The sequence below is a fragment of the Coffea arabica genome, chromosome 10c, assembly GCF_036785885.1.
Source record: "Coffea arabica cultivar ET-39 chromosome 10c, Coffea Arabica ET-39 HiFi, whole genome shotgun sequence".
Lineage (NCBI taxonomy): Eukaryota > Viridiplantae > Streptophyta > Magnoliopsida > Gentianales > Rubiaceae > Coffea > Coffea arabica.
This window is the reverse complement of record NC_092329.1, coordinates 50,667,782-50,679,328: the sequence shown is the minus strand read 5'-3', so window position 1 is coordinate 50,679,328 and position 11,547 is coordinate 50,667,782.

Below are 11,547 nucleotides of genomic sequence, written 5' to 3'. Positions count from 1 at the left end.
TTTATAAATTCCCGTGGAACATGTAGTATTTGATGTCAAATAACAGGAAAATGAAAGAAGGAAAAAAAGATATCAATTGGGAGGAAAAGTTCTGTAAAGACAGAAGTCGAAGGGGTTAAGAAGGTTGGCTGATTTCGAAGACGATAAAGTTTTGTCCTCGTTTTACTTATCGGGAATAAAAAATTTTTTGATCTCATTCCAATTTGATATATAGATGGATGTTTGGTATATGCCATACTTTTATATATTTTATTCTCCAAGAGTTAAAGTAGCGAATTGGACTGATGTCCAATCAAGTTGGCCTAGAGCAAGTTAAAACATTTAGTCAAACATGGATCAGAAAAAATAATTCATGAGAAAAGAAAGTGAGTTTGGGAAATCAGTTTAGAACCCGAACGGTTTAAGCTCCGTTGCTTTGACTCTAAAGTTGCTTCTGATTGGTGTCATGGTTCAAAGAACTGGGCTTCTCGATCTGATATCGAGACGAGATGACTCCGAAATAATGAATCGTCGAAAACTCAACCGAGTCACCGAAAACTCGGCCGATCCGTCTCCGAGACAGATAAAAATGGCCGAGTCTCTTCGAGTCATTCTGAATCAGCTCGAATTTTTATTATTTTTAAATATTTTTATCATATCTTTTAAAATAATTTTTAGAATATTAAATATTTCAAAATTTTGCGTCTCGCCGAAACCGCAACTGATATGCCGAAATCGATACGGAACGGTCCGGGCCGCGACCACGACTTTGAACCATGATTGGTGTGAGGTATGGACAAAATCAGTGGGCATTAGATTTATTGCCTTTACTACATATGAAGTGCTTTTGGATTTTAGATTGATTATTCTTTTGTGAATCTCTCATGTATTGGTGGATATGATTTTCCCGTTGTTTTAGTCTTTTCTCTTCAGATGCATGTTTACTGCTTGAAATCGCATGCAGGAAATCATGATTTTTGTACACTACCTCAAAGTATTTGATGGGCATTAAAATTTAGCAAGAGCCTTCTGGTCTTAGTGTCCTCTATCTCCTACCTGCTTACCCAACTGTATTGGGGTTTAGAACTTTTAGGTGTCTTTTATAAACTAATTCATGATTTTGTTAGATTTTCGCTTTCTTTAAAATTTCACATATTATGAATCTCCCCATTGAAATGAAACATTAAACGTGCATGTTTCCACCACACCTCATGCATTTTTCCCTTTAAATGACACTTGGGTGTGGCTTAATATTGGGTGACTTTGATTGTAAGAAATTATTAACCAAAGTTGTAGCAATTTCGGAGAAATGGGTTGATGTCTCAAATAAAGAGATGCCTCTAGTGAGTAAAAAGTATATCATAACTGAAACTGCATTAGTGCATATCATAGAATCCGACGTAGAGGAGACTCATGGAAGACTGTGTTTTAGATAGATACAATACTCATAAAAGCTACCCAATATTTTAGGTGGGATACAATCCAAAAAAGCAGTCATTAGTACACGAGTTTTAGTTCGGAAACAAATATATACAGATAAAAGTTTCAAGCTGAGTGGAATAATGCAGCACATAAATATTTATGGGTCACTTCAGAAGTTCCTTCAGAGAACATTTCTATTACTCCATATAAGGAGCCATCCTGAGCATAGTTATTAAACCCAACCCGGGAAGGAACCCGGCAAAGGAGGTGGGTCAACGGGTTATTGGTTGAACCGGTGGGTGAGTGGTTGAACCGGTGGGTCACTACATATATTTAAATATTATATTTCATAATTATTTATATAAGATATATGATATAAATTATAATAAATAATGCCATAACAAAAGCTCATTTAATTTAATTTGTTATAAAATAATTAATTCATATAAGAATCAATCAAATATAAAGTTATTAATATACCAAACTTCAAGTGTAAAATTTTATCTATATTTAGTGTAATTATCTAGCTTATTTATGAATTTTAAGTGTAAAAATTTATTAAAAATAATATTTGTCTTTAAATGAATTATGTAATATGTTATTTTTGGAATCCATTTTATAACTTATAGAGTTTGGAGGGTAATAAATTTTTATTAAAAGATTCCAAATAAATTTGTTTTAGAGAAAAAAAGATAGAATTGAAAAAACATTTATATATCATACTAAAGCTACTATATCAACATATTTGGAAGTAGTTTGGTGGTAAGCAAGCGGTAGTGTGGAGGCAGATGTCGGAAGTTCGATTCCCAACAATAGCAATATAATTTTTCCACAAAATCCGGTTAGTGACAAAACCGGCCAAAACCGGCCGGGTTTCAGGTTTAACCCGGTTCGACCGCCGGGTCGTTGACTAAATCAACGGTCTCTGTGCACAAACGATCTGATTCCAAACCCAGCCCGGTCCAATGACCGGTCCACCGGTTTGATCGGTTCGACCACCGGGCCGGGCTGGGTTTAATAACTATGATCCTGAGTTCTAAAAAGAACCCCTCATAGCAAATCTTGAACTCTCATTAGTCCCTAAAAAAATCTTGAAGTGTTATTGATCAAATCAACCACGAAATTCACAATAGACACAAAAAAATCTTTAAAGTTAATGATTCTGTCCTAAGCTTGCTCCTTTCTTTTTTGAAACAATTTATAATGAAAAAACTTACATACACGTGAGATCTAATAAAATTTACTGACCAACCAAGTGCTGTTTATGACATAAATGGAGTAACAAATTCTCATTACAAAAATGGAAGGGGTGTTGGCTTTGGCTGGACACTATCAGCATACAGAAACTTCTGCAAGAGTGTCCCCAAATGAATTTATCATTTGACCTTTCAAAAGCAGAGTAGGTGAACAGACATTTTAATAGAGGGAAGATGACTCTTGTCTTCAACATTATGAACTCCCGAATTTGCATCTCAAACTCCCAGCAATTCAACGTGCATGTTTCCACCACATCTCATCCATTTTTCCCTTTAAATGACACTTGGGTGTGGCTTAATATTGGGTGACTTTGATTGCAAGAAATTATTGACAAAAGTTGCAGCAATTTCGGAGAAATGGGTTGATGTTTCAAATAAAGAGATGCCTCTAGTGAGTAAAAAGTATATCATAACTGAAACTGCATTAGTGCATATCAAAGAATCCGACGTAGAGGAGACTCATGGAAGACTGTGTTTTAGATAGATACAATACTCACAAAAGCTACCCAGTATTTTAGATGGGATACAATCCAAAAAAGCAGTCATTAGTACACGAGTTTTAGCTCGAAAACAAATATATACAGATAAAAGTTTCAAGCTGAGTGGAATAATGCAGCACATAAATATTGATGGGTCACTTCAGAAGTTCCTTCAGTGCCGCAATTTACCTCTTCAGCCATTCTTTTAGAGCTTCATTCTCACCTGGAAGGGTGTCTACGACATCCACCATCCTCGATAGGCCTGCAACAGCAACGTACCTCTTAACTTGCTCCACGTGCAAGTTCTCCACTAGCATCCCATTGCAACATTCATTGCTTCTTTCTCATCCTTCGATCCCTTCAACTCTTCCTTCAACTTGTGCAGCACACTCAACCGTGTCTTTGATCCACGATATGACTCAAGTAGGGTAGTAGCAGCCACTACCGAACCATAAATACCACATAAGACGGTACAATACGTAGCCGCCCGGTTAGAGAATATGAAATCATGTGCTTTCCAAAGTCACCAATAGATCTGAATCCATTTCAAAATCAATTATTACCTACATAACAAAAAAATAAATTTTGTTTACCTGACTTCAACCACGTGGCTCTATTGCCATTGACTCCAGAATTTGATCAAGTGCTGTTAAAATGCCTTCTGGTAAAACGCCCACGCACACTTCAATCAAAGCATGAAAACATGTCATAAACGATTAATCCGTTTTTATACAAAGAAAAATTTTGATACATGTTAAGAAACTAATATGTCGAGAATTGTCTTTTTTCCTTTTTGCACATAATATCAAGCTTCAAGCTCTCAGCCTAAAATTAACTTTAATTTGTTATTCAAGTGAAAAAATAATGTTTGTGGATGCTCACATTGAAAATTGAAAGATAAGTCCATATTTGAAAAGACATACATAATAAATAAAGAATTACAAAATACTCTTCTTCCTTCATCCTTTAAGCTGCAAAGTTTAGTCCAAATTGAAAACCTGATGATAAAATGAGTTGTCTGAATCTTTAGAGAACATGTCTATTACTCCACATAAGGAGCCATCCAGAGCCCTAAAAAGAACCCCTCATAGCAAATCTTGAACTCTCATTAGTCCCTAAAAAAACCTTGAAGTGTTATTGATCAAATCAACCACGAAATTCACCATAGACACAAAAAGATTTTTAAAGTTAATGATTCTGTCCTAAGCTTGATCCTTTCTTTTTTAAAACAATTTATAATGAAAAAACTTACATACACGTGAGATCCAATAAAATTTACTGACCAACCAAGTGCTGGTTATGACATAAACGGAGTAACAAATTCTCATTACAAAAATGGAAGGGGTGTTGGCTTTGGCTGGACACTAGTAGCATACAGAAACTTCTTCAAAAATGTCCCCAAATGAATTTATCATTTGATCTTTCAAGGGCAGAGTAGGTGAACAGACATTTTAATAGAGGGAAGAGGACTCTTGTCTTCAGCATTGTGAACTCCCGAATTTGCATCTCAAACTCCCAACAATTAAAAAGATTGCTTTGTGAACTTTAATTTCTATTTGCTTTGCAGTTATGTATTCAAAAACATACTCTTGTCAACTTTGGGATTGTTGTAGTACTGTCATAATGTACGTCATGTTGCATTAATGTGACATCTTTCTTATTTTTTTTATTTCATTTATAAATTCCCGTGCAACATGTAGTATTTGATGTCAAATAAGAAGAAAAATGAAAGAAAGAAAAAAAGATATCAAATGGGAGGAAAAGTTCTGTAAAGACAGAAGTCGAGGGGGTTAAGAAGGTTGCTGATTTCGAAGACGATAAAGTTTTGTCCTCGTTTTACTTATCGGGAATAAAAAAATTTTTGCTCTCATTCCAATTTGATATATAGGTGGATATTTGGTATATGCCATACTTTTACATATTTTATTCTCCAAGAGTTAAAGTAGCGAGTTTGACTGATGTCTAATCAAGTTGGCCGAGTGCAAGTTAAAATATTTAGTCAAATAATGATCAGATAAAATAATCCAATGAGAAAAGAAAGTGAGTTTGGGAAATCAGTTTAGAACCCGAACGGTTTAACCTCCGTTGCTTTGACTCTAAAGTTGCTTCAGATTGGTGTCATGGTTCAAAGAACGGGGCTTTCCGATCTGATATCGAGACGAGATGATTTCGAGATAATGAATCGCTGAAAACTCGACCGAATCACCGAGAAATCGGCCGATCCGTCTCCAAGACAGATAAAAATGGTCGAGTCTCCTCGAGTCATTCCGAGTCAGCTTGAATTTTTATTATTTTTTAATTATTTTTTATCATATTTTTTTAATAATTTTTAGAATGTCAAATATTTCAAAATTTTGGGTCTCGCCGAAACCGCGATTGATATCCCGAAATCGATATGGAACGGTCCGAGCCGCGACCGCAACCGCAACCACGACTTTGAACCATGATTGGTGTGAGGGATGGACAAAATCAATGGGCATTAGATTTATTGCCTTTACTACTTATGAAGTGCTTTTGGGTTTTAGATTGATTATTCTTTTGTGAATCTCTCATGTATTGGTGGATATGATTTTCCCGCTGTTTTAGTCTTTTCTCTTCAGATGCATGCTTACTGCTTGAAATCGCATACAGGAAATCATGATTTTTGTACACTATCTCAAAGTATTTGATGGATATTCAAATTTAGCAAGGGCCTTTTGGTCCTAGTGTCCTCTATCTCCTACCTGCTTACCCAACTGTATTGGGGTTTAGAACTTTTAGTTGTCTTTTATAAACTAATTCATGATTTTGTTAGATTTTCTCTCTCTTTAAAATTCCACATATTATGGATCTCCTCATTGAAATGAAACATTAAATGTGCATGTTTCCACCACACCTCATGTATTTTTCGTATTAAATGACACTTGGGTGTCGCTTAATATTGGATGACTTTGATTGCAAGAAAGTATTGACCAAAGTTGTAGCAATTTTGGGGAAATGAGTTGATGTCTCAAATAAAGAGATGCCTCTAGTGAGTTAAAAGTATATCATAACTGAAACTGCATTAGTGGATATCATAGAATCCGACATAGAGGAGACTCGTGGAAGACCGTGTTTTTGATAGATACAATACCCACAAAAGCTATCCAATATACCTAGTATTTTAGGTGGGATACAATTCAAAAAAACAGTCATTAGTACACGAGTTTTAGCTCGGAAACAAATATATACAGATAAAAGTTTCAAGCTGAGTGGAATAATGCGGCACATAAATATTGATGGGTCACTTCAGAAATTCCTTCAGTGCCGCAATTTACCTCTTCAGACTTTCTTTTAGAGCTTCATTCTCAGCTGGAAGGGTGTCCACGACATCCTCCATCCTCGATAGGCCTGCAACAGCAACGTACCTCTTAACTTGCTCCACGTGCAAGTTCTCCACTAGCATCCCCATTGTAACATTCATTGTTTCTTTCTCATCCTTCAATCCCTTCAACTCTTCCTTCAACTTGTGCAGCACACTCAACTATGTCTTTGATCCGCGATATGACTCAAGTAAGGTAGTAGCAGCCACTACCGAACCATAAATACCACATAAGACGGTACCATACGTAGCCGTCCGATTAGAGAATATGAAATCATATGCTGTCCAAAGTCACCAATAGATCTGAATTCATTTCAAAATCAATTATTACCACCGTAACAAAAAAATAAATTTTGTTTACCTGACTTCAACCACGTGGCTCTATTGCCTTTGACTCCAGAATTTGATCAAGTGTTGCTAAAATGCCTTCTAGTAAAACACACACGCAAACTTCAATCAAAGCATGAAGACATGTCATAAACGATTAATCCGTTTTTATACAAAGAAAAATTTTAATACATGTTAAGAAACTAACAAGTCGAGAAATGTCTTTTTTCCTTTTTGAACATAATATCAAGCTTCAAGCCTCAGCCTAAGGTCAACTTTAATTTGTTATTCAAGTGAAAAAACAATGTTTGTAGATGCTTACATTGAAAATGGAAAGATAAGTCCATATTTGAAAAAACATACATAATAGATAGAGAATTACAAAATACTCTTCTTCCTTCATCTTTTAAGCTGCAAAGACTTGTCCAAATTGAAAACCTGATGATGAAATGAGTGGTCTGAATCTTTAAAGAACATTTCTATTACTCCACATAAAGAGCCATCCTGAGTCCTAAAAAGAACCTCTCATAGCAAATCTTGAACTCTCATTAGTCCCTAAAAAAACCTTGAAGTGTTATTGATCAAATCAACCACGAAATTCACAATAGACACAAAAAAATCTTTAAAGTTAATGATTCTGTCCTAAGCTTGCTCCTTTCTTTTTTGAAACAATTTATAATGAAAATACTTACATACACGTGAGATCAAATAAAATTTACTGACCAACCAAGTGTTGTTTATGACATAAACGGAGTAACAAATTCTCATTACAAAAATGGAAGGGGTGTTGGCTTTGGCTGGACACTAGCAGCATACAGAAACTTCTGCAAAAGTGGCCCCAAATGAATTTATCGTTTGGCCTTTCAAAGGCAGAATAGGTGAACAGACATTTTAATTGAGGGAAGATGACTCTTGTTTTCAACATTATGAACTCCTGAATTTGCATCTCATACCCCCAGCAATTAAAAATATTGCTTTGTGAACTTTAATTTCTATTTGCTTGGCAGTTATGTATTCAAAAACATACTCTTGTCAACTTTGGGATTGTTGTAGTACTGTCATAATGTACGCCATGTTTCATTAATGTGACATCTTTCTTGTTTTTTTTTATTTCTTTTATAAATTTCCGTGGAACATGTAGTATTTGATGTCAACTAACAGGAAAAATGAAAGAAGGGAAAAAGAATATCAAATGGGAGGAAAAGTTCTATAAAGACAGAAGTCGAGGGGGTTAAGAAGGTTGCTGATTTCGAAGACGATAAAGTTTTGTCCTCGTTTTACTTATCGGGAATAAAAAAATTTTTGATCTCATTCCAATTTGATATATAGGTGGATGTTTGGTATATGCCATACTTTTACATATTTTATTCTCCTAGAGTTAAAGTAGCGAATTTGACTGATGTCCAATCAAGTTGGCCGAGTGCAAGTTAAAATATTTAGTCAAATAATGATCAGATAAAATAATCCAATGAGAAAAGAAAGTGAGTTTGGGAAACCAGTTTAGAACCCCGAACGGTTTAAGCTCTGTTGTTTTGACTCTAAAGTTGCTTCAGATTGGTGTCATGGTTCAAAGAACGGGGCTTTTCGATCTGATATCGAGACGAGATGATTTCGAGATAATGAATCGCTGAAAATTCGACCGAGTCACCGAGAAATCGGCCGATCCGTCTCCGAGACAGATAAAAATGGTCGAGTCTCCTCGAGTCATTCCGAGTCATCTTGAATTTTTATTATTTTTTAATTATTTTTTATCATATTTTTTTAATAATTTTTAGAATATCAAATATTTCAAAATTTTGCGTCTCGCCGAAACCGCGATTGATATCCCGAAATCGATATGGAACGGTCCGAGCCGCGACCGAAACCGCGACCACGACTTTGAACCATGATTGGTGTGAGGTATGAACAAAATCAGTGGGCATTAGATTTATTGCCTTTACTACTTATGAAGTGCTTTTGGGTTTTAGATTGATTATTCTTTTGTGAATCTCTCATGTATTGGTGGATATGATTTTCCCGCTGTTTTAGTCTTTTCTCTTCTGATGCATGTTTACTGCTTGAAATCGCATACAGGAAATCATGATTTTTGTACACTACCTCAAAGTATTTGATGGGCATTCAAATTTAGCAAGAGCCTTCTGGTCCTAATGTCCTCTATCTCCTACCTGCTTACCCAACTGTATTGGGGTTTAGAACTTTTAGGTGTCTTTTATAAACTAATTCATGATTTTGTTAGATTTTCTCTCTCTTTAAAATTCAACATATTATGGATCTCCTCACTGAAATGAAACATTAAACGTGCATGTTTCCACCACACCTCATGTACTTTTCGTATTAAATGACACTTGGGTGTCACTTAATATTGGATGACTTTGATTGCAAGAAAGTATTGACCAAAGTTGTAGCAATTTTGGGGAAATGGGTTGATGTCTCAAATAAAGAGCTGCCTCTAGTGAGTTAAAAGTATATCATAACTGAAACTGCATTAGTGGATATCATAGAATCCGACATAGAGGAGACTCGTGGAAGACCGTGTTTTTTATAGATACAATACCCACAAAAGTTACCCAATATACCTAGTATTTTAGGTGGGATACAATTCAAAAAAACAGTCATTAGTACACGAGTTTTAGCTCGGAAACAAATATATACTGATAAAAATTTCAAGCTGAGTGGAATAATGCGGCACATAAATATTGATGGGTCACTTCAGAAGTTCCTTCAGTGCCGCAATTTACCTCTTCAGACTTTCTTTTAGAGCTTCATTCTCAGCTGGAAGGGTGTCCACGACATCCTCCATCCTCGATAGGCCTGCAACAGCAACGTACCTCTTAACTTGCTCCACGTGCAAGTTCTCCACTAGCATCCCCATTGCAACATTCATTGCTTCTTTCTCATCCTTCAATCCCTTCAACTCTTCCTTCAACTTGTGCAGCACACTCAACTGTGTCTTTGATCCGCGATATGACTCAAGTAGGGTAGTAGCAGCCACTACCGAACCATAAATACCACATAAGACGGTACAATACGCAGCCGTCCGATTAGAGAATATGAAATCATGTGCTGTCCAAAGTCACCAATAGATCTGAATCCATTTCAAAATCAATTATTACCTACATAACAAAAAAATAAATTTTGTTTACCTGACTTCAACCACGTGACTCTATTGCCATTGACTCCAGAATTTGATCAAGTGATGCTAAAATGCTTTCTGGTAAAACGCCCACGCAAACTTCAATCAAAGCATGAAGACATGTCATAAACGATTAATCCGTTTTTATACAAAGAAAAATTTTGATACATGTTAAGAAACTAACAAGTCGAGAAATGTCTTTTTTTCTTTTTGAACATAATATCAAGCTTCAAGCCTCAGCCTAAGGTCTACTTTAATTTGTTATTCAAGTGAAAAAACAATGTTTGTAGATGCTTACATTGAAAATGGAAAGATAAATCCATATTTGAAAAGACAGACATAATAGATAAAGAATTACAAAATACTCTTCTTCATTCATCTTTTAAGCTGCAAAGACTTGTCCAAATTGAAAACCTGATGATGAAATGAGTGGTCTGAATCTTTAGAGAACATTTCTATTACTCCACATAAGGAGCCATCCTGAGTCCTAAAAAGAACCCCTCATAGCAAATCTTGAACTCTTATTAGTCCCAAAAAAGAACCTTGAAGTGTTATTGATCAAATCAACCACGAAATTCACAATAGACACAAAAAAATCTTTAAAGTTAATGATTCTGTCCTAAGCTTGCTCCTTTCTTTTTTGAAACAATTTATAATGAAAATACTTACATACACGTGAGATCTAATAAAATTTACTGACCAACCAAGTGTTGTTTATGACATAAACAGAGTAACAAATTCTCATTACAAAAATGGAAGGGGTGTTGGCTTTGGCTGGACACTAGCAGCATACAGAAACTTCTGCAAAAGTGTCCCCAAATGAATTTATCGTTTGGCCTTTCAAAGGCAGAGTAGGTGAACAGACATTTTAATAGAGGGAAGATGACTCTTGTCTTCAACATTATGAACTCTCGAATTTGCATCTCAAACCCCCAGCAATTAAAAATATTGCTTTGTGAACTTTAATTTCTATTTGCTTGGCAGTTATGTATTCAAAAACATACTCTTGTCAACTTTGGGATTGTTGTAGTACTGTCATAGTGTACGCCATGTTGCATTAATATGGCATCTTTCTTGTTTTTTTAATTTCTTTTATAAATTTCCGTGGAACATGTAGTATTTGATGTCAACTAACAGGAAAAATGGAAGAAGGGAAAAAGAATATCAAATGGGAGGAAAAGTTCTGTAAAGACAGAAGTCGGGGGGGTTAAGAAGGTTGGCTGATTTCGAAGACGATAAAGTTTTGTCCTCGTTTTACTTATCGGGAATAAAAAAATTTTTGATCTCATTCCAATTTGATATATAAGTGGATGTTTGGTATATGCCGTACTCTTACATATTTTATTTTTCAGGAGTTAAAGTAGCGAATTGGACTGATGTCCAATCAAGTTGGCCGAGAGCAAGTTAAAATATTTAGTCAAATAAGCATCAGATAAAATAATCCAATGAGAAAAGAAAGTGAGTTTGGGAAATCAGTTTAGAACCCGAACGGTTTAAGTTCCATTGCTTTGACTCTAAAGTTGCTTCAGATTGGTGTCATGGTTCAAAGAACGGGGCTTCCCGATCTGATATAGATACGAGATGAATCCGAGATAATGAATCGCCGAAAAT